Genomic DNA, 6,000 nt, shown 5'->3' with positions numbered 1-6,000 from the left:
TGAGTCACTTATGTAAAGTCCATGAGAATCAGCATTCAGATCTTGTGCAGAACCACCATGGCATTCTCCCAGGATGGGAAATGTACTGTAAGTTCTCTATAAGATCACAAACGATTTGCAGAGAAACCAAAATAAATCGAAATGCATATGCACACCTAAGTGTGCTGCTATTTCCAACTGATCTAAAGCGAAGCCATTTTTCTTGTCTGAACCCTGCACGGAGCCTGTGCTGATATTCTCCTGGCTGGCAGCCAGCTGAATGGCCCTCCCACGGTTGCCTCAATGATCGATATTTGCCCGTTTCCCCTGCTTGGTGGGCAGACAGCATCCAGCTCCGCACTGGGGCTAGCTCAGACTACTGTTCCTCTTGCTCTCTTCAAGAGGGAAGCTGTGTGTGGTGGGTGGTACACTCCTGTGATTCTGGCACTTGGGGAGGTAGAGACAGCAGGGCCAAGAGTTCAAGGCCAGCGTCTGCTGCACGCCAAGTTGTAGTGTCAGTTATTGTTACTTTGGAATGAAAAGAAAATACTGGTTGCTGAGAAAGTGACTGAACCCATCTCAAAGCTGGTTAAAAGAACAAAACAAAAATATAGATTTTTCTAGCAGAAGCCTGGTGATCAGATAGTTAAAGCTTCTGGGTTTGTGGGAAGGGAGTGCATTCTGTTCTCTAGACATCTACAGTTCAGACTTTGTGTCCTGTATGTAAGTTCTCCAGCATAGTTTTTCAGTGTTACCCAGTTCCCGAGGATGCCTCTTGCCTTCGTAATGAAATTTGACTCTCCCAAAAGGAAAGTTCCACCATATCTGGAATCCAGCACTAACACCGAGGTCAGTAACCCACCAATAAATTCTGGATGAATGAAAGATAGTTCCTGTTAGTTGGAGATGTTTCAACAGTTATTAATCATGATAAGTATTATTTGTAAAGATGGCTTTTAGCGTGTGTATGTGTATGTGTATGTACTGTGTATGTGCATGTATGTGTATATGTGTTTGTATATGTGTGTGTGCATATGTGTTCACATGTGTGTGCATATGTGTGTTTGTATATGTGTGCATGTGTGTTCACATGTGTGTGCATGTGTGTACACATGTGTATGTATATGTGTGCATGTGTGTTCACATGTGTGTATGTGTGTACACGTGTGTATGTATGTGTGTGCATGTATGTTCACATGTGTGTGCATGTGTGTGTACATGTGCATGTGTGTATATATATGTATGTTTGTATATGTGTGTGCATGCATTGTGTGTATACGCATGCAAGCATGCACACATGTGCACAGGCACACATGCACCACAGTGCCTCTGTGGCAGTTAAAGGACAACTTTCAGGACTTGATTCTCTTTTTCCACTATGAGATTGCATCATCAGATTGAGTGGCATGTGCATTACTCTCCGGGCCATCTCAGTAGCCCTAATAGGCTATTTGTTAGAATGCTGGTGAGTCAATACTGACCCAACATACTTCACTAACCTCTGTAGTGGGCACCAGAGTTCACTCACTGTGCTATACACTTTATGAGTGCTAACCAGTGAGTAAGGACAGTCATTCACTGTTACCACATCATTGGAATAGTGTGACCAAGTTAGTCCTCAACACAGCTGTGCCTTATTTAATGATGGGGATCGTCTGAGAAACGTGTCCTTAGGCTCGACCACCATTGTGTTCCCTCCTTAGGCTCCCTCGTCATGTGCTAACATCATGGAGCGTATACTTATACACACCTAGATGGTTAAAGCCCAATCATTTGGCAGTCCTAGGAGATGTTAAAAAGAAGATGCATGAGGCTCCTGTGGGCATAACACAGTCTACTCTTGTACAATATGCCTTTTTAAATACATGGAAGAAGCAATTTCTAACCCAGCGGTTCTCAACTTTCCTAATGCTGTTATCCTTTAATAAGGTTCCTCATGTTGTGGTGACCCCAACCATAAAATTATCTCATTGGTGCTTCAAAACTGTAATTTTGCTACTTAATGTAAGTATGACATATGCATGATATCTGATATCCAACCCCCTAAAAGGTCGCGAGCCACAGGTTGAGAATCACTGCCCTAAAGCAACAGTAACAACAGTCATCTAATAAGCACGAAAACATTGGAATAGCTGACTTCACTTCCATGTACTCTGCACTGTCCATAGTATGTGTTCTCCACACCAGCAGCAACACAAGAAATGTGCCCGAGGCAACAGGAAGTTTTCAGCTCCACTGTGGCCTGGTGTGACTATTGTCACCTATGAGCTTTTGAACTGACCAGGAGGTTGCTGTGCTGTGTGTGGCTATAGAAAGAGCACTTAGTCCTGTCCTCCTCAGGGAGAGCTCTAGCCACAGTATAAAAGTTAAAAGCTAATGCTGACCCCCGTTAATGATGTCAACACTCACTCTTTCCTCTCTCTCTCTCTCTCTCTCTCTCTCTCTCTCTCTCTCTCTCTCTCTCTGTGTGTGTGTGTGTGTGTGTGTGTGACTATTTCCTCTAGGCTGTGTCATCCAGTCCACACAATGATGCTGTAAGTGCCTCTTTCCCAGGATCTTGAAAGCTCAGAGTGGAGGATAACTAACCTTTACAAAGTTCAAATAGCTAGGAAAGGGCAGAAAGAGGCTCCCAACCCAGATTAAGTGAGGCTCGTTCATGCTGCTAAATGGTGAGCTGTTTAATGATCGAAATGCTAAAATTAGTTCCTTCCACCATTTGCGGAGCAATTAAGGATGCAACTGGAAGTGGATCCAGATGGCATCGTCTTCCCGGCAGCTTCTGTTCTTGTCCTGCATGGCAAAGGAATGATCAGCTGCAAGCGAGGCTGGGGTGGAGGGGCTTGGTGCCCTTAGCCAGCTCCCCACGGGAAGCAGACACAGGGAAGGACAGAGTCTAGGCAGAGCCCTGTGCAGTCAGGCCAGGGAACTAGAGTAGGGGTGGGGGAGTATTCCACACGGGCCGTGGTTCAGTGGTTCAGTGTCATTCAGAAGAGGCCTGAAGGGTGCAAGGAGACGGGAGGAGGAAGTGGAGGCACCAAGCAAACTGTGGTTGAGCACAGAGGCCAGACGGGTAGCATCTCTGTTAGCTGCTAAGGGAGAAAGATATGCAAAGCATGGTGAACTTGGCCAAGCGCGCGACGTATTCACAGGACAGCCCTTCCATCCACAGCAGTGGTCGTGTCAGTCCATCATAAGCAGTAGAGAAAGTGTGTCCCCTCTAGGTGATGTCTGCCCTTGGGAAGCTCTGAGTGACAGATTTCTTCTTATTGGGTTGAAATCCTCAGGTGCCCTTCAGAGACCTCAGGACACCCATCCTTCTTCCTCTTCAGGCCATTCCTTCAAGTGTCACCCATAGGCTTATTTTACAGGTGTGACAGCCACATCCTGTGTCCTTTGACACTGAATAGCAATGCAGAAGAGCGAGGTCTCAGTTTCCAGATAAGATCTCAGCCTCTTAACAATTGTTTACAAAATGATTCATTGATACTTGCTTCAGGTTGACCTTATGCTAATTAAGAAGACATTGATCTTCATAATTCAGGGGAGAATATTTTCTTCTACCAACTACTCAACAAGAGCTCAGGCAATTTTAACTAAGACCCACACTGCTTCTTAAGAACATTGTCAGAACTATAGGCTCCAATTTCAGTCCTTTTTTTTTTTTTTTTTGCCACCACTTGACTGAGGGTGACCTTCTGTCAACAATGGTCCTACCCACTGTAGCCATCAAATTGTAGAATTTAAACAGAATTTCATATTTGGAGGCTGAGGGAAAGTTTGAAAGCTAATCAAAGTCTACATTTCCAAGCCTGCAGTGTCCAGGTAGTTGATTGCCCCTAGAGCGTCATGGCTAACTTCACTGTCACCAGACGAGGATCTCGGTGACAGTGAGAGAGACTCTGGCCACTCTGAAAAGCAAACCCCTCCTTTTCAGTGACTTAGCATGCAAGTGCCTTGTACAAACTCTGACACAGACATCATTCTTTAATATGTAACATTCTGTGTATTCTGTTATGGATTACAAAATTCATACATTGTGGTCTGAAGGCCTCAGCACCTTAAAACAAAAGCTTTTTCGAAACAGAAATGTTAGTTAGTTCAGAAGAGGTTGTATTGAAGGGGGCAGGGAGAGGCATTTAATCCTATTAGATTTCTTTTCCTCGTAAAACTGCACACTGCCAATACAGAGAGATTACATACAGAGGAAAGCCACACAAACGAAGAGAGATGCCAGGAAGCCTGGAATGTATCCTTCCTTCCTTGCCCCCAGGATCCAACCCTTCCAGGCCTTCAGTTAGGTTTCTAGCCCTTAGCCCCATGAGGTGTTTCTGCTGTTTAGACTCAGTTCACGGCGCTTTGGTATGGCAGATAGAGTAAACAAACAAATCTGTAAACTGAGTCATTTTTCCATGATGTGGGGCAGCCATTGTCAAGGGTTCTCAGTTTATTAACAGTGCCACTGTAACTCCTTAATAAGTGAAGGGCATTTTGAGGAAGGTCACATGGAATTCTTGGGGGGGGGCAGATATGAAGGGACATGCCTGTCTACTGTGTACATATACTACATTGGCAAGAACTCAGTCACATAGCCAAACCTAACTGCAATGGAAGCTGGGAACTGCAGGTTAGCTGTGTGTCTCTGAGTCAGGGGAAACAGGTGTCACTCAACATAGCCACCCTTGGCTAAGTTACAGTAGAAAGAGCCTGGAGGGAAGAGGCTGCTAGAAGCCTGTGGTAAAGACTGCAGAGCCATCCTCCGTTCAAGGTTGTATCTACTCACTAAGTGTTTATAAAGAGTCTGCATTTACCAGCATTTAGCTGGGTGTTAGAAACACAGCAGGAAACAAAAGGGGAGAATTGTTTTCTTTCAAGGAACTCACACTATGGTAACTGTAAAAGGTATGTATAGGATTTGGAACTTGGGACCTTTTGTATATGCTTGGCCCAGGGAGTGGCATCAATAGGAGTTGTAGTCTTGTTGGAGTAGGTGTGGCCTTGTTGGAGTAGGAGTGGCTTTGTTGGAGTAGGTGTGGCCTTGTTGGAGTAGGAGTGGCCTTGTTGGAGTAGGAGTGGCTTTGTTGGAGTAGGTGTGGCATTGTTGGAGTAGGAGTGGTCTTGTTGGAGTAGGAGTGGCCTTGTTGGAGTAGGAGTGGCCTTGTTGGAGTAGGTGTGTCAGTGTGGGCTTTAAGACCCTCATCCTAGCTGCCTAGAAACCAGTTTTCTCCTAGTAGCCTCCAGATGAAGATGTAGAGTTAAATTATTGATAGTTGGCACCTTTGATAACAAAACCTAACCTGGCTGCATATAAGACTACCTCCATTCTCCAACAGTTGAACTCGGTATTTTTATTCACAGATTTTGTCAAGACAGTGTTGATATGTTTTATACCAAAATAGATGATGGAAAAACATCACTAAGGTGTTAGTCACCCAGACGATTAAGACAAAGGGTGAATTTTAACGAGAATCAGGGGGTGGAAAACTCCTATTCACTCAGGTGCATGGACAACTTTAATATGTTTTAATTTAATGGTTCTAAGAATCAACAGATTCTATATGTTTAACAGGAAGAGTTGTCACCAATGATTCATTTGGTACTTGTACCTTTGGAAGAATATGCCACGTAGACAATGCTGGGCATCTTGATGAGAGAATTCAATAGCCGATGAGCTGGAGCTGAAGACTTGACATAGAACTGACTTAGGATCTAGAGTTTCTGCTAGCCAGGAGTTGGAATTGGAGCTACCAGAGCTGTTGCTATACTCCACCATCTTCTGCTTGGTAACTATTGTATGGTGGGATAAGGCAGTGTTGTTGGTTTCAAAGATGCTCTGGGTAGATCCCACCAAGAACCCAAAATAAAAAAAAATAAGTTTTGATCCCAGTTGCTCACTTACAAGACTCATATACACAGATTAACAATGGGAAGAACAGGATTGGCTTTGCTTCTTAAATCAGGACATCTAGGGAGTGAGTTGTAAACCATGATTACCTAGCAGAGCTTTGTGTGATGGTGAAAATA

This window comes from Mus pahari, chromosome 9 (assembly GCF_900095145.1).
Source record: "Mus pahari chromosome 9, PAHARI_EIJ_v1.1, whole genome shotgun sequence".
Lineage (NCBI taxonomy): Eukaryota > Metazoa > Chordata > Mammalia > Rodentia > Muridae > Mus > Mus pahari.
The sequence above is the reverse complement of the archived record's forward strand: the minus strand, read 5'-3'. Positions refer to the sequence as shown.